Source organism: Pimephales promelas, chromosome 16 (genome assembly GCF_988280905.1).
Source record: "Pimephales promelas chromosome 16, fPimPro1.hap1.1, whole genome shotgun sequence".
NCBI lineage: Eukaryota > Metazoa > Chordata > Actinopteri > Cypriniformes > Leuciscidae > Pimephales > Pimephales promelas.
Window position 1 is genome coordinate 6,308,887 of NC_142784.1, and position 19,352 is coordinate 6,328,238.

Genomic DNA, 19,352 nt, shown 5'->3' on the forward strand with positions numbered 1-19,352 from the left:
ATGTGAACAATGTTTTCTAATTTTAATAAAATGCAACCAATTTTCTCGTCAATAAAGTTTGGCTGGAACAATTCTGCAGCATCACCACAACTTAATGTTTCATTTTCATTATCTGCATCCTCAGACTCTGTAGGCTCATCTGCACTATTAATTGATTGACATAACTGACTTGTACTGATGACATTGGCTTTAAAATCTTTCAATGAATGTTGGTTGTGTTTCCTGTTTTTGTGTGTGTTGAATGTACTGTAAACATTAGTTTTAAATGTGCATCCTACAAACATACAAGGAACCGTTTCATCATGCCTGAGATGTCCATTTATGTGTTGGAAAAAAGCTCTTTCAGTTGCTAATTCTCTGCATGAGCACACGTGACACTGGAATATAGACCCTTCTACTGGGTTTGGACCTTGAGTTTTTCCGTGACTTTTGTAGGTGTGATTTAATAGCTTACTCCATGTATTAAAGGTACAGGGGCAATCGGTGTATGGACATGGATAGCGATAACTGCCCCTTAAGTGCCCATGAACCTGCCTAAAATGTTGCAGTAACAAATACCTGCTAGCTAATTGGAGACTGCAGTCTTTGCACTGCCACATTCATCATCCTAAAAAGGAGAATAAAGACAATTAGCACATATCACATGACAATGATGCAAATCAGTTTTTGCTAGCATTGAACAAGTAATGTTAGTCTTATACCTACCATTAATAGGAGGTTGCCACAAACTGCTTTTCAACATAAAAGATGCAACTGCAAAAGATGAGATGCATGTATTAGAGGTGTGAACAATGGACGACAATTCTCAGGTGATGTAACCAAATAAAAGTAATTATTAATTAGTCAAACACGTTAGTACAATATAGATTAATATTGTAGGTTGAAGTAGAGCACATATTAAAATGAAGGATTTTTAAGTTAACATGCACTACAGATACAGATTTAACTACTGTGACTTTAAAAAAAATCTTTTATTCATCTTTTATTAATCTAAAAATCTAAAATTAAATAAAACCATTTTTCCTAAAGTAAAACAGTCTTTTTAATTAATGATATGCATTCTTTAGAACTACATGGATAGATTCTTTCAAGCAGACATATTTATTTATATAAAAATTAAATATAATTTATCTTTATTAAAGCTATTAACAGTGAATGCTTTTCTCTTTTTCTTTTGTTGCTTGATCAAAATTAAGGACACAGACCACATTTGGTTTATTACCCACTGTCACTTTAAGACATCGGATTGCACTGATGCACATCCCATACACTCACAACCGTTTAAGACATAAGCAACGTAAGTTAGTTTACCAGAATACTCTCCAAACCGGATATTTAGAAATAATGTTTTATTTATTTGTCCATTCAGAACAAAAGAGAGCTCAGTTAAGGACTCGCGCGCTGAGAGTGCACCAAGAAAACCGCAATAAATAAAGCTCTTTTTGCATCGTCACTCTTATTCAGATCTATAACGTTATGTCTGCTCTACTCATTATCCCAGACGTTTACACTTTTTAAAGCTTTATGAGACCGCGGGGTAGATCAGCACGTTACAGTACACATGTGCGCATCTAGCACAAACGCAGGACATCAGACTGAATCGCTTCCCAAATAACTTTAGTCAATATTTAACATTTTCGTCTACTTTTATTAAGAGATAGTTGATGAAAATATCAATAAATTATCGTCATAGTTTGTCATTCAAAACTAGGTTTTATTTAGTTATCGTCTCGGTTTCGTCTGTGAAAAAAAATGTCGTTGACGAAAATAATGACAAATAGGTTTAACACTGGCCGCCATTAATGACACATGGCAGAAAAAAAACGCAGCTAACATTTGCTATCGCAGCAGCTAAAACACAGCTATCGCAGTGTAACGTCAGCCCGGTCTCGGCAGGCCGCCAAAACTAGTCCACCCACAGCCTAATTGCATAAATGCCGAACGAGCCATGGATATTTAATGTTAAACTACCGTTAACGTTATGATATTGACCGCTTCAGTCCTTGATGGCTGTAACTTAACCGCTTTTCGTCGCCATTTTAGACACACACACAACAGAAATTCGGCATCTCTTATTTTACTTTTATTTGTTTATAGGGCATTTTGCCCGGTCCAAAATTGCGGCGACGAAGTGCAACACAAGTTAACCAAAGCAGTCAAAGTGACAAAAGTTAAAAGTATAAAAGTAGCACTAGCTAACCACCATAAGTTAACGTTAGCCAGCCAACTCCATGAGCCAACTCCCTTTAAATTTGAAGAGTGAAATAACTGTAGCACACATTTCTGTCAATATTTCAGTATTAACGATATTTGACAGCAATATACTTTCTAATCAGCTAAAACAAATGAATACTTACCAAGGAGTAGATATTCGCCTTTTATGTCTCATCCACCAAACGTTGCTTCGGCGTTGCACCCAGAGTAATGGAGAGATGGGAGAAAAGAGCGCGCTGTCACGCACATGCGCAAAGGGCGGTCCCGTATGACTCTTTTTTTTGGCGATCCAACGTAAATCAATCTCATAGGTGGAGCTATTAATACATTTTTATTTAAACCAATTAAATATATATACATTTGATCTTAAATAGATATATTTAAATAAAGCAAATTGTTTTTAAATGTGTCACCTCTAAGAAGGCCTTGAATCATTTTTTTGAGTGTATAATGATTCAGTCATTACATGTAATGTTCATAAAGTTTTATTCTGTATTGTGTACGTATATTGCACATACATGTTACCATATAAATGTGAATGTACTGTTTATACACATCTACAGTTGTAATAACAATTATTCAACCCCCATTGCAAATCAGGTTTATTGGCAAAATTGACAGACTTTCAGCTGTTTACAATGAACAAATCAAACAAAAGTAATTGAAATAGTACACCAATTACATAATATAATACATAATACAACAAATGTTTCAAGTGGTTTCCCCAAATCAAATTTATTGTAGCCCTCAATTCATGGGGTCTATACGACCCCAATCGACTTTTACTAAATAGAAAAAAAGGTTCCCTTCATCTCAGTGGAATAAGATTTTGTGACTTTTCATACATTATCTTGATTGATTCGGTTGTTCTGAAGGTATGTAAAAAAAAATGTTATACTTCTGGTCTTCGGGGTCAATATGACCCCACATTGAAATGAATGGGAAATGTGAAAAAAACTAAATATATTTTATTCATGTGTCAAAAAAAAAAGAAAGAATCTGCCATAAATCTAATAAAATGGGAATATTTTTAGATAGAAATGAAGGCTAATACTAGAGCATAAATGCAATGTATCATAAAAAAAAAATCATTTGCAAGATAATGGTGTAGTTGAAGAATTGTGTGGTATATGGATACAAAAGTACTTTATATCTCCAAAAACACAGCATTAATGAATAGATGAGGTAAACAAATAAAAATTATATATTATTTGTATGATTAAAAATGTATATTTTTTGTACAATTACTCAATCTATTGTTGGGGTCGTATAGACCCCGTAGCCCAGAAGTGTAAACAGGAAACGAAGACCATTTGAAGGTTAAAATGCAACTTTAACTTCTCCATTCTCAAAATTATTAAACCCCTTCATGGCAAGCATCTTAGAACACCCTTTTGCTGTTATGACCTGCTGCAAACAAGATGTATAACCGCACACCAGCTCCTGGCAGCGTTTCTGAGAATTCTTCGCCTATTCTGCCCTACAAAGCAAAAAGGCAGTAACTACGCAGAGTGCAGAACTGAGAAAAATTACTATAACTCTGACTTTTTGCAGTTACTGTACAAACGACTACCATTTTTCTCCAAAACGACACACATTTGAGATAAGATGTTTTGTCACATAACAAAGGATGCTTTGAATGTCATAAAAATAATAATAACAACTGTTTGACCAAAAATGCAGTTACTGCCTTTTTGCTTTGTAGGGCAGTATTACTCATGATCAGTGGCCTCCAGTTCAGTAATATTCTAGGGTGTGCGTGCTGCAACCACCTTCTTCAAATCCCAACCAGAGATACTACTGCTGCTGTACCAAGCCTCAATGGACTTTGAGGTATGAGGTAATAAGTGAAGCTGGTAATGCTGTTTGTGGAGTTGTTTAATCCTCCTCTGCTGAGATCTTCACAGATTTAGTCTTCTTTTCTCTTCAGGTGATTTCATCTAAGACTGTGTCATCTTGTTCTGCTCGACTCTTTTTCCATTCTCTTCTTCCCTTCAGTTTGTTTGTTAACAGGCTTATTAAGGTTGAGATGACTCCATGTTTAATATACACCAATTTTGTGGCTCAGATAAAGTCCAGTTCTGGTTTATTTCTTTGCTCTTGGCTGACATGTGGAATTGCTATGGTCTGCTTGTGGCCCAGATCTGGCAAACAGGAGTGGGCCACCCAAGCACCGTCAGTCATTGCTGCATGTGGGCCAGATCTGCATGCCACAAGTGCCAGATGTGGGCCGGATCTGGGCCGAAACAATGTTGCTATGTGGGTTGTCCTGTTGGAAGATTCAATTTTGCCTAAGCTTCAGATTCCTCAATGATAACATTTCATTTTATCCTAAGATTCAATGAATCCATCTACTTTCCCCACACTGCAGGTTTCAAGTGCCAGAGGACGCAAAGCCGCCCCAGAGCATCACAGAGCCACCACCATGATTAACTCTAGTCAGAGTGTTCTTTTCAGCATATGTTTCATTCTTCTTTCTCCAGAAATACAGAATCCCAAAGAACAGAATACCAAAACTTCTGTGATTTATTTAAATGATTGAGCAAATTGGAGCCAAGTTTTCTTGTGTTTTGGGGTCAGTAGTGGAGTTCTAGCATGGAAACCAAATGCGTTTAGTATGTGCTTTACTGTGTAAGCAAAAACCTCAGTGCCTGTTGCCACAAGTCTTGTTGTAGGTCTTTTGCAGTCACTCGAGGGTTTTTATGAACCTGCCATCCTGTTCCTTTAACTTTTAACTTGCAAACTATGCTTCCAATGGTGTCTCTAGGAACATTTGGTACCTTCACTATCACTCTTTGCCATATTTCTAACATGCTGTCAAACTTGACACTCAAGAAACCTAGCCAGTTCACAAATGTCATGTGTTCTAGCTCAAGCACACCTGGTGCAATTAATGAAGCCCTTGATTAGTTGCGTCAGGTATGCATGAGACAATAGCTGTTTTGCAGATTTGTGCTGTTGTGAGGGCCTTTATTCAGTGGTTTGAATAATTTTGAGCCAGCTAAACTCATTAAATGTTCAATTTTTAGCTGATTTCGGGAATAATTAGAATAATAGAATAGAATAATAATATGATTTTTATATAGCACCTTTCCATGGCTCAAGGACGATTTACAATGAAAAAGCAACAATAAAGGCAATGGACAAAGACAGCTGACAAAAACGACAGTAGGCAGATGATGGTGCAAGTACTGAAAATGAAAAATGGTTCCTCCAATGGTTCCTCCAGCTCTGAACAATAGAGGGTCAGTAACAGCTCATAGCCTCACACTCGCTCACCGGCTCAATGGTTCCTCCAGCTCCAAACAACAGGGGGTCAGTAACAGCTCTTAGCTTCTCCTTTCTCCAACGTAGCATCAGGTGGTTAGGAACCCGGCTACAGCTTTACAATCGACAGAACAGATTAAATTTGACAGCCCACTGGTTGGCTCCCCCGAACAAAGATTTAGAGTGATGGTAATGATTTAGTCTCACACACTCATGCCTGCATCAACACTATAACTCGTTACACGTGCTCACTTCACACTTTCAGACACTGCAAAGTCACACATCCAGTGAACAACAGGCCCTCACTCCATCTTTGCAGGGTTAGACAATCCACAAATGGCTTTCCACATGGGGGTATCAGATTTCAAGAGCGATCCTCTAAAGCCCAGTTCTTTCCTTGGTCTCTGAGACTCACAACGAGAGAAACACACACTGCCAGCCAGCGCAAGCTAGTATTCAGAATGTTCTTGGTAAATCTCCATAACATCACTCTTTGGTACCTTGATGAAAAGTGTACTTAACTTCTCTCCTTCATAGCAGCATGGATCTTCAGAGCCGCCCTTAATCACTCTGTTCTCTCAGTTTAATGTTTCAGGGACTCACCCCTCTTCAATGTATAGACATTCCCAAACTTGTATTCACTGCGATTGCTGCTGTCTGCTGACAAGAACGCCACGGGGAACCCAACATGAGACCCAAACACAGAGGACCAAAACACCACCAGTGAACGCCCCACCTTGTGTCTTCAAACTTCTCCTTATCTTTTCCGCATGTGCTCGCTGATAACGGCCTGATTAATTGTCCACAGCTGGCGCTCGGTAACACGGGCGGCCATGACATGCCACTGGAACCGGCCCGGTGTTACACTGGAAGTCACTCCCCCGTGCAACAAATCCCGGTCTTAAAGTTCCTATTTGTCTCACCCGGTGACACTCACACACAAATTGCTGCAAAAGATGCTTTCCAACAGGTGTTTTACCATTCGTTGTAAAACTGTAGACCTATTTTTCCGAACGCCTCACAACCGTACATTCTTCCGTTGAGAGCTTGAATAATAGACAATCCAGCCCAGTTGGTAGCGATGCTGCACCTTTGCCAATTGCAAGCAAACTACTTGTATAGTGTAGCCTACGATACCGCGACTGCAAAAGACTACAGAAATAATACAAACAACTCCATTTCCGTTTCCGGCGGTGGAGTAATACCGTACATCACAGAACATACAATAAAAGTCAAGTCAAGTCAAGTCACATTTATTTATATAGCGCTTTTCACAATACAGATTGTATCAAAGCAGCTTCACAGTGATAACATGTAAGTAGCACAACACAGATCAACAACATTGCTAAACACTAAATAAATAACCCCAACTGAGCAAGCTCAAAGCAAGCCAAAAGCAAGGCGACAGTGGCAAGGAACCAAACTCCATCAGATTGGATGGAGAAAAAACCTTGGGAGAACCCAGGCTCAGTCGGGGGCCAGTTCTCCTCTGGCTTACATTCATATTGTTTAAATATAAATATTAAATATAAATATTGTTTATGAATCAAACGGCGTCATAACATATCGCAGGCGTTGAGTCGTCTCATCACAGGCGTTGAGTCGTCTCATCACAGGCGTTGGGGCATCCGAAATCCCCGTGAGAGGCTGGACACAAAACTGGACCTGACGAACGCCATTTTTCTCGGGACAAGCGTCCCGAGATAACAGCAGAAAGGCAGATGGGAAATAATTAGCATAGCTGATGTTCATAATAATTTCCGTTATAACTCACAAACTCTCCGTAACCCGAACTCTCCGCAACCCAACCATACGCGCCGACCATACGCGCCGACCCGTTTGTCTAAGAGGCTGTCGAGCCCCACTGGTGCGTTAAGCAGTTTCAGTGGCAAACGGTTCCGTATGGCATAACAGAGGACTAGAAGGTAAGCATTATGTGAATGCTTGACTAAAGAGATGCGTCTTTAATCTAGTTTTGAACTGTGTCAGCGAGTCAGAGGCTCGGACCGTATCGGGAAGGCCATTCCAGAGTTTTGGAGCTAAATGCGAGAACGCCCTCCCTCCTTTACTGGACTTCGATATCCTAGGAATGACCAGAAGCCTTGAATTTAGTGATCTTAAGGAACGCGGTGGATTGTAGGGCGAAAGAAGGTCCGTTAAGTACATAGGTGCTAAACCATTTAGGGTTTTATAGGTCAGTAGTAGTATTTTGTAGTTGATGCGGAACTTAATAGGTAACCAGTGTAGAGATGATAAAATTGGTGTTATATGATCATATTTTCTTGACCTAGTAAGAACTCTAGCAGCTGCATTTTGTACTAACTGTAGCTTGTTTATTGAGGATGCAAGACAACCGGCTAATAAAGCATTACAGTAATCTAGTCTCGAGGTCATGAATGCGTGAACTAATTTTTCTGCATCAGAAATAGATAGCATGTTACGTAGCTTAGCAATGTTTCTAAGGTGGAAAAAGGCTGTTCTTGTAACATATGAAATATGATTTTCGAACGACAAGTTGCGGTCTAGTATAACACCCAGGTCTTTTACTGTTGTGGATAATGTAACAGGACATCCGTCTATATTAAAGTTGTATTGTGAGAGGTTTTGTGAGTAGTTTTTTGGACCAATAAGTAATACCTCCGTTTTATCTGAATTTAGTAGCAGGAAATTACGCGTCATCCAGCATTTTATATCTTTGAGACACTCTGTCATTTTAGATGAGTTAGTGTTTTCATCTGGTCGTGATGAAATATATAATTGAGTGTCGTCAGCGTAACAGTGGAAATTAATTCCATGTTTTCTTATAATATTACCAAGTGGCAGCATATATATTGAGAATAGCAGAGGGCCTAAAACTGATCCTTGCGGTACTCCATAGTCTACTGACGTTATCTTTGATTTTTTCCCATTTAAACAGACAAAATGAGAACGGTCCGATAAGTACGATCTAAACCAGCTTAATGCCTGTCCCTGGACACCGGTGAAGTGTTGTAGTCGATCCAAGAGTATTATATGATCTATAGTGTCGAACGCAGCGCTAAGATCAAGTAGGACTAGTATTGAGATACAGCCTTGGTCAGAAGCTAAAAGTAAATCATTTGTAATTTTAACTAGCGCAGTTTCTGTACTATGATGCGGTCTGAATCCTGACTGGAATTTTTCATAGATATCATTTTCTTGCAAAAAAGAGCACAATTGAGCGGACACTACTTTTTCAAGTATTTTGGACATAAATGGAAGATTTGAAATGGGTCTGTAATTTGCCAAGTTATTTGGATCTAATTGCGGTTTCTTAATGAGCGGTTTTATTACAGCCAGCTTGTATATTTTTGGGACATGACCTAAAGATAAAGACGAGTTAATAATATTGAGGAGAGGCTCTTCCACTACAGGTAATAGTTCTTTCAGTAGTTTAGTGGGTATTGGATCTAATAAACAAGTTGTTGGTTTAGATGCAATGATAAGTTTATTTAGCTCCTCCTGTACTATCGTTGTAAAGCGGTTTAGTTGTTCTAGAGGGTCCATAATTGAAGCTGAATCATAAGACACCATAGCGGATTGTACATTTATAATTTTGTTTCGGATGCTTTCTATTTTCGCATTGAAGTAATTCATAAAATCATTACTACTAAACTGTAAAGGTATATTTTGCTCTGGTGATGTCTGTTTATTTGTTAGTCTAGCCACGGTGTTAAATAAAAACCTTGGATTATTTTGGTTATTTTCGATTAGTTTGCGGAGATGCTCAGCCCTGGCTGTTTTTAGTGTCTTTTTATAACGTGACATACTGTCTTTCCACGCGATTCTAAAGACCTCTAAATTAGTTTGTTTCCATTTACGCTCTAAGTTGCGAGTTTCTCTCTTGATAGCATGCGTAGCACTGTTATACCACGGTGCTTTAATTTTCTCTCGAACCTTTTTTAATCTAATTGGTGCAACAATATCTAATGTACTAGTAAGAATGGTGCTTAAACTGCTAGTCATTTCCTCTAGTTCATCTGTTTGTTTGGGTTCACTTAGCAGCTTAGATAGATCAGGTAAGCTATTTGAAAATCCATCTATAGTGGTTGGAAGGATTGTTCTGCCTGGTCTATAACGTGGCGCAACATGACATATTTCAGCAGTACGTATTATGCAAGTCACCATGTAATGATCAGTGACATCATCGCTTTGCGCTATAATATCTATATCAGTTGGATCGGTTCCATATGATATAATTAAATCTAGTGTATGATTTAGACGATGAGTGGGACCACTGACGTTTTGTTTGACCCCAAAGGAGTTTAATAAATCTGTAAACGCAGCCCCTAAAGCATCATTTGTATTATCTACGTGTATGTTAAAATCTCCAGCAATTATTGCTTTATCGACATTTACCAATAGATCCGAGAGAAAGTCTGCGAACTCTTTTAGGAATTCAGCATATGGCCCTGGAGGTCTATATACAGTAGCCAGGGCTAGAGATAATATAGATTTCCTTCTTACATCTAAGAGCGTAACATTTAGCACAAGTACTTCAAATGAATTAAACCTGTGACCTGTTTTCTGAGTAATATTAAAAATATCTTTATAGATTGTTGCAACACCGCCGCCACGACCGATCAGACGAGGCTCATGTTTATAACAGTATCCTGGCGGAGTAGATTCGTTTAGACCGAAATACTCATTTGGTTTAAGCCAGGTTTCAGTAAGGCACAGAACATCGAAGTTATTGTCTGTGACCATTTCATTTACGATAACCGCCTTAGGTGTGAGCGATCTAATGTTTAGGAGACCTAGCTTTAGAAATTGTTTTTGTTGACTGATATTTAGATTTTCTGGTTTAATTACAATAAGATTTTTGCTAGATCCTACACTAGATTTATTGTTTGGCTTCACTAAACGAGGAATAGACACAGTTTCTATATAATGTTCCACACTATGCTTATTAGTTAAGTTTGGACCGCAAAGGCTGTAATTTGGACTTTGACTCATTAGTCATCTGGTGCGTAATGTCTTGGAAATGTTGTCCGACAGCACAGCCGCTCCGATTCGGCTGGGATGGAGACCATCTGTGCTGTACAGCCTCGGTCTTTCCCAAAACAGATGCCAGTTATTTACAAAGTGCAGCCCCTGTTCATTACACAATGATATTAACCATTCATTTAATGCAAAAAGTCTACTGAACCTTTCCTGTCCTTGTCTGTACGTGGGAAGCGGTCCAGACACGATGATCGCTGCTTTAGGCGCTGTGCTGCGTACCGTCTCGATCAGGCTCCTGTAGTCCTTCTTCAGAACCTCCGTCTGCCGCAGCCTGATGTCGTTCGCTCCCGCGTGCAGCACAACAGCTCCGACGCGCTCGTCCCCGTTCAGGATCTCGGGAACCTGTGCAGCAACATCAAGAACACGAGCACCAGGAAAGCAGTGAGTGCGCACTTTACCTTTATCCGAATTAGCGCGGACATGGCGGACTATGGATGTGCCGATGATCACGGCGTCATCGCGTTCCGGCTCGCGAAGAGGGGAGAAGCGGTTCCGGGTGGAGATCTCGAAGACCGGGAGGGGCGGAGAGGCAGCTCTGGCTCGAGTCTTCCGCTCTGTGATCCATGGTCCATGTTGTTTCGGTGCCGGAGTGAATGAAGCCTTAGATGATCGCATCTTCCTCGGCAGAGTAACGTACGGCGTAGATGAACTCGGAGTCAAAGAGTGGTTTGATTTGTTAGCGTCGGCGCGTGATGCTTCAAGCGTTGAGCGCCGATCCAGCAGCTCGGCTTGCTTCACCAGCAGACCGCGGATCTGTTTCTCGACGTATTCCAGCTCCTGCTTCACCGTGAAGAGCTCGAATGTGTCTTCATCTGCACTCAAAGGTAATGTTAGACACGCATCTGATATGTTCGCCATTATAACGGATGATCAGTAAATTAGTAATGATACTACAACTATCATTACTAATTTAGGATTGAAATGTCGGAAATAACCAGGATTCAGTGAAACGGGTGTAAAATGAGACGATCAATAGGCGAGAGGGCACGCGTGGAATGCTAGCGGGCTAAAGGCTAGTAGCCAGGATTTAGGGAGGTTGGATATAAGTAGCGATATCAAAGCAATCCAATTGTTTTTTATAAGGAATACTATCGAGGATAAGTTCACATAATATAAAATGAGACGATCAATAGGCGAGAGGGCACGCGTGGAATGCTAGCGGGCTAAAGGCTAGTAGCCAGGATTTAGGGAGGTTGGATATAAGTAGCGATATCAAAGCAATCCAATTGTTTTTTATAAGGAATACTATCGAGGATAAGTTCACATAATATAAAAATAGAAAGTGCTTGTTTATAAATAAGTGGTAAAGAAGAAAATCAAGGATTTGTGAAGAAATTCTCCGGAGCTACAAACACAAACAACCGATCGCTCGCGATCGTCAATGGAGTCAATGGAGTCAATGAAGTCAATGGAGTTGTACAAAAACTACGATAAAACCTGTTGGAAAGCATCTTTTGCAGCGATTTTTGTGTGAGCATATCAGTGAACACCCCAGACCACTCGGAGTTTCACGTCTTTGTAAACTAAAGTTTTATGTGTTTTATAAAGTATTGTTCCTGTCCACCTATGCAACCATTGTGAAGGTGGGGGGTGCTACCACAGAAACTGAAAATTCTCGGGACAGCAGCATCTGTCTAAAACACAATCTTAACCATTTTATTTCATCAGAAACAATCTTTAAACAGTGCTTTAATTGTAAAATACTGTCCTTTAATATTCATTTATAATTCGTTGTGAATTGATTATTGATACAATTGATATATTTTGCCTACCTGTGTGGATAATTGATTATAATCTGTTGTATTTAGTTGTCCATATGAAACATTGGCAACAAATCCCCTTTACGGATAATTTAATGAAGTTTTATTAACTAAGTTCGGGAAGAGCATGTTCAGATAATTAACACGAGTGGACAGCAATCAGCAATCAATGATGAGAGGGTACAAATAGACTCAGCAGTCTATTTGACTATTTGACAGTTTGCAGCATTCAGTAGATTCGCCGCTTCGGTCAACTACCGGTTACTCGCAGCATGTCTCCAACAAGCTCCTCTGCCGACGAAGAATTCACTTCGGATGCAACTTCTCACTCCGTTGGTCCCACGGTCATCCCTTCTACGCCGGTCGGTGCACCTGAGCCCCCGGCATCTCCTCGCGGCCGCACATCAGCCCGATCAGCCCAGCGCTCAACAAGACGCCATGACCAGTCTTCGCCGCCTCCGGCAAGACTTCCATTTTCTTCCCCAGCTTCCTCCTACCGCTCAGCCGTCCCGACGATCCCACCCATCGCGAAATGGACCGTGGCTGGGTTGAGGCAAGCGCTGGGTAACTCCGATCTACAAGTTCCAAGGAAAATGAATAAAGCGGAGCTGTATGATTTATACGTCTCGTTAAATCCAACTCCTAAAACGACCCACAGGCAGAGCAAAGTCCGCAGGGCTCAAAATTCGCCTGCCCAGTCACCACCCTCGTCTCTTCGCACAGGACGCGGCTCGCTTCGCCCTTCGAGCCGCCGCAGCAACAGGCCCTCAGCGAGCCAGGGCCGCTCTTCAGGTTTCGTCACAACAGCTCCACGATCACCTTTTGATGAGGCCCAGCCCTCCACCTCTGCTTCCGCCGCCGCAATGCCACATACAGCCGGGCCCAGCGGCCTCCCCACAGCCGCTCAATTCTACTCTCCCGCTGTACATAACCCTTTTCCTTTTCAGTGGCCTCCAGCTCCAGTTGCAGACACTAGCGCGAAGCTATCGCCGCTAGCATCACAGACCCAACAATGCCAACAACAGGTCTATCCAACAGGTTACAACCCCGCCCACTTCCAGTGGCCTGCAGCTCCAGTAGCTCAAGCAAGCGCGGGCCCGCCTCCGCTTGCAGCACAATCTCACACCGCTTTCTATCATCCCTCATATCCTCCAACTAACTTTCCTTCTCATTTTACAACAGGTCATCCAATCGCGAGGGCACAGCCGTCAATCGCAGCCCCGGATTATACCCTTCCCAGTTCCATTATACAAACTAAATCACCATATTCTCTTTTCAAAGCCACTCCGATGCCTGTTCCGCTCAATGCAGTTGCCATGGAACCCCCACCAGTTTCTCAATCCATCCACGCTCAGATCCTCTCAGGTATGGACATAGACCTCTCCACTCTGTTGTCTCTCCTCCCTGCAGCCGAATCAGACCGCCAAGTGGATTGCGGCGATTTTTCAGTGACCCTGAAAAACACAAACACACACTCATCTCGCGTCCTTTCATTTCCCGAATTTACGATTGCTTTTTCACGTTTCACGGAAATCATCTGTTCAGCCTTCCCCCACAGGCGGCGCGAACTGAACGATTATCAAGCAATCATTGCCGAACTCGCGCTGTCCAATGGGGGAGGGCATTTCTACACGTACCATAAACTTTTTTCTGCAAAAAGTGCCGTGCGAGTCGCACAATGGAATCAGTGCACATACTGGGGTGCACTCTACTCGGATCTTCACAGCAGGGTATTTTTAGGTTGCAAAAACATTACCTGTGCAGTTTGCAGGTCAGTGGCTCACTCAACCGCAACATGCCCACAGGTTAACAGTACCTCTCTTCCCTTTGTGGGAATAAGTAATAATAAATCCACCAGCTATGTGCCGCGTGCAGCAACCACCAGCGCAATTCAAGATTCTACGTTTGACGAAAGCAGGCAGCCCTGTAATCACTTCAACGCAGGCAAATGTCAAAGAGCGCCCTGCCGCTACATGCACATCTGCAGCTTTTGTGGCGACGCCCATGCTCGCATTGTATGTCCAGTCTTCAAGTCTGTGAATAAAAAATCAAAAAATTATTTGGCGACTCCTGTGAATATTTCGCACATGCAACACGAACTAGCTCATCATCCAGATGCCGAATTTACAGATTATCTGCTGTCAGGTCTAAAAAACGGCTTTAAACCCGGCTTAGAATGCCCGCTTTCTCAAAACATCATATGCAATAATCTCCAATCTGCCCTGACAGAACCTGAAGTTGTAGAAAAACTGATCAAAAAAGAAGTTGAGTCCGGCTTCATGATCAATCCGTTTGACAATCCTCCATTCAATCCGTTTCGTGTCAGCCCCATTGGAGTGGCTACAAGGAAATTCTCGGGTAAAAACCGCATAATAATCGACCTGTCAGCCCCGCACAATTCTCCGTTCCCAAGCATAAACAGCCTGATCCCTCTCGATGACTTTTCGCTCAAATACCACGACATAGATCAGGCTATCGACATGATTAAAATCGCAGGTCGGGGTGCTTGGGTTGCAAAAATCGACATTACTTCTGCTTTCAAAGTAATGCCTATCCATCCAGGTTCATGGCACCTATTTGGAGTTCGCTGGCTCGGGAAATATTATTTCGCCGTTCGTTTAACATTCGGTTGCAAAAGCAGCCCCAAAATATTTGACATGTTATCAGAAGGCGTTTTTTGGATCCTGTCGAACAACTATGCCATCCCTTACCTCATTCACTTGCTAGACGACTTTTTAATAATCTCGCCTCCCGATGCTATTCCAGCGGCGCACATACTCATGGTTCAAAACGTTTTCTCTGAGCTAGGAATTCCTATCGAACAGGAAAAAACCATGGGCCCTGCAACGTCCATCAAGTTCCTAGGAATTAATTTGGATTCGGACAAATTTCAAGCATCCCTCCCCAAAGAAAAAAAATCGACCGAATAATCCTCGTCTCCTCTACTTTCCTTGAAAAATCCAATTTTTCAAAACGCGAACTCCTGTCCCTGCTCGGTCATTTAAACTTTGTAATACGCATCATCCCGCAAGGCCGCCCGTTCATCTCGCATCTCCTCTCACTCGTGTCCTCTGTCCATTCATTAGAAGACCGCATTTCTCTAACTCAAGCATGTCGCGACGAACTCAGGCTTTGGTTAACATTCCTAAAACAATGGAACGGGCTTTCCTTTTTCTATAACAACCTCGTTTCATCCCCCATTGACATCCAATTGTTCACAGATGCCGCACCCTCAATCAGGTACGGGGGATTTTATCAAGGTCGTTGGTTCGCGGCTCCATGGCCTCCGCAGCTTCAGGATATAACTCAATCCTCAGCTTTATTCGAGCTTTACCCTCTCGTAGTAGCAGCTTTTCTGTGGGGGAAAGAATGGGCCGCTAGCAGCGTTTTAGTGCATTGCGACAATGACGCAACAGTACATTGCATTAACAAAGGCCGTTCCCATTCACCCGCTCTGATGCCACTCTTAAGGTGTCTCACCTGGATCTCAGCTTGCGACCAATTCATTATCATTGCTAAACACATCCCTGGGTCAAAAAAAAACCAAATTGCCGACTCCCTGTCTCGTTTTCTATTCCAGAAATTCAGGATGCTGGCTCCAGAGGCGGATCAATTCCCAATTCCAGTTCCTCGCTATACAGAGCTAATATTCCCGTAACCCACCCGTTAAAACCACTGCTCGAAGCATCACTTGACGGTATCCTCCAAGCAGTATCTCCCAGGACCCTTCAATCCTACGTCACTGCTTGGAGATGTTTTAAAACATTTCATGTCTCTTATAACTTATCTTTCCCTGATTTTTCTCTTCTTTCAATCACCTCTTTTATGTTCTACCTTAATAGCATTAAAGGCCTACAAGTCGGGTCCATTAAAGGTTATTTGAGTGGCGTCCAGTTTTTCCATAAACTGATGTATGGCGCTCCTTCCGTGGAGATAAACAATTCACAAACCTCTCTCCTGATTAAAGGGATTCAACGATCCCAGCCCACCCGCCCCGACGCCAGACAACCCATAACGCTGGACATTCTCACCAAATGTATTCAGGTTCTCCGTTCAGGTTACCAGCCCCTTAGTTCCGCTCGCACACTCGATGCCATGTTTATCCTAGCCTTTTTTGGTTTTCTCAGATGTTCAGAAATCGCCATCACTTCTAAATTCGACCCAAAAATCCACCCCACCATCTCAGACTTATCAGTAATTGATGGCGAAACCATTTCATACTTGATTAAACAAAGTAAGACTGACCAAACCAAAAAAGTTTCATTTACATTTTCAACCTCGCTTCGCAAATCCAACCATACCAGTCAATTCTGGCATATCTGCAATGGAGAAGTGCTCAGGCTAAATCTCCTCTGGAATCCCTGTTTTTAGACGAATCCAAAAAACCTGTGACACGTTTTTGGTTCCAGAAACACCTTAAATCTGTTCTCCAACAGTCAGGCATTCCAGCAAAGAATTTTTCTAGTCACTCATTTCGCATCGGGGCAGCAACTTCAGCAGCCCAAAAAGGCCTCTCCCAACAGCAGATCCAAGCCCTTGGGAGATGGTCCTCTGATGCTTTCCAAAGTTATATCAGGACCAACCGGTTCCACATTAAAAAAGCTCACCAAACCCTCATCGGGTAAGGAGAAAAGCATTGGTCTCACAACGAATGGAGTGAGAGCTTTCCCAGTAGAGCACTCATTTTTCCTCTCTTCAGTTTCCTCTTTTCGTCCAGCGAGCATTGGTCTCACAGCGGACGGAGTGAGAGCTTTCCCAGTAGAGTACTTACATTTTCTCTTCCATCCAGCGAGCATCTGGCCTCACAGCGGATGCAGTGTGAGAAAATCTCCTGGGCAAGCACTCATTCTTCCCTCTTTTCAGTTTCCTCTTTCCGTCCAGCGAGCATTGGTCTCACAGCGGACGGAGTGAGAGCTCTCCCAGTAGAGCATTACATTTTCTCTTTTCATCCAGCGAGCATTTGGTCTCACAGCGGATGCAGTTTGAGAAAATCTCTTGGGCAAGCACTCATTTTCCTCTCTTCAGTTTCCTCTTTCCATCCAGCGAGCATTGGTCTCTCTGTGGCTTTCATAACACTTTCTAATAGGTTTTGCATATGTTTCATGTTTACAACTTGATCCATACACCCGCTAAAATGTCACGATTCCAACAACACATGATAACAAATAATTTAGCTAAAAAATTAACACGTCAAAATGAAAATGCAGATACTTACAAGATAAAATTAGGAATGAATTTTACCTGTTTTTTTTTTTTTTTACCGACAGCTGAATGCCATGCTCTGTCTAGTTTAAAATATTTCAAAATGGTGGAAATGTTTATCGCGATTTTATGTCTCAGTAGGGCTGTTGCCATCCAGCGGTTGAAAATTGTAATAACATTTTTATTTTATTTAAAATGAAAGACAGTCAAATAATATTGTAGATTTTTTATTAATGTGTGACTGTGACAGCAATGTCACCGATTGCCTCGATTTCACCGGGTGGGCTAAAAGCATAGAGCTAAATCGTGACTACAGATCGACCAAGTCATGATATGACACTGGCACCTTGTAGATATTTTTTACCACTGTGAACATGATGGGATATCAACCAATGCGTTGCCTGCCCAACAATTAATTAAAACTACAAATTAATCAGTTTTGACTAGAAGTGGGCTATATTTAGCCGGGCTGACTATACAAGCTAGATCGTCTTCGCACAGCCTGTGATGTCAAAGAAATGAAACCAAACACCTTGTAATCACATTTGACTTTGTTTACATGATGGAAAATCATACATTTTGCAAGTTATTTTGGAAAAAATTTCATGTAACCAGATTCAATGTTATTCTGGCTAGAAGTGGGTTACACATAGTCGGACTATATCGGATCTATATTTAACCTAAATGGTGAAATGAGGGCTATTGCTTCCTAGGGATCTAGCCTACATTTCTCATTTTCATTTATGGAGATATCTGCCATGCTTTATCATTTTTTTTTTTTGTCAATTTTTATTTCGGTAACACTTTACAATAAGGTTCATTAGTTAACATTAGTTAATGTATTTACTAACATGCACTAACCATGAGCAATACATTTGTTACTGCACTTGTTCATCTTTGTTAATGTTAGTTCATGAAAATACAGCTGTTCATTGTTTGTTCATGTTAGTTCACGGTGCATTAACTAATGTTAACAAGATTTTAATCAAGTATTAGTAAATGTTAAAAATAACATTAACAAAGATTAACAAATGCTGTATATGTGCTATTCATTATTAGTTCATATTAACTAATGTAGTTAACTAATGTTAACTAACGAACCTTATTGTAAAGTGTTACCTTTATTTCTATAGCACTACTAAACAAAACACCAGTTGGCCAGTGTGCTTTACATCAATACAAAAGCTTTAGTTTAGGTCATGATTTTTGTCCCCTGGTGGAAAACAAAGTGTTTTAAATGAAAATTAGTTCAAATTTCCACTATACGGCAGCAGAGGTCACTCAGCTTATATGCCACAACTACACTAATGTAGTTCTTTTCCAATTTTTATTTTAGATGTATTATAAAATAGCTATAACGTCAAATTATAATAAGTAAACTAACTAATAAGTAATGCATTAAATACTTTAAAATATTTTTAGATTTTTAAAAAAAATCTCATTATTACCTATTTTTAAACTTTAGTTAGAAGGACATGTGAAAAAAAGAGCGCTTTTAAAAATATCTTTAATTCTGCTAAAACTATCCAGCCAACACAGACTTGTTTTCTTATTCTCGTCAATAGCTGCGTTTACATGGATCCTTATAATCAGATTAAAGGCTCGATCGGATTGAGCTTGATCAGATTGGAATTTGAAAGGAATGCACATATGCAATGACATAGAAACGATGTAATGACTTATGATGTGCGGTTGTTGTTGTTGAAGGGAAGATGGCATGCGGTAAGCAAAATTGTTGTCCCAAGTCCTTGGTTCGGACTTTCATCCACAAACGCATTGTTCTGGGCTCTGGCAGGGGCATTTAAATTGCTTGATAAATACAAGCAGCACAGCACAAAACATCCTGCACTCGTAGACTCCTAATTAGCAGCTGAAATAGGTAAATGT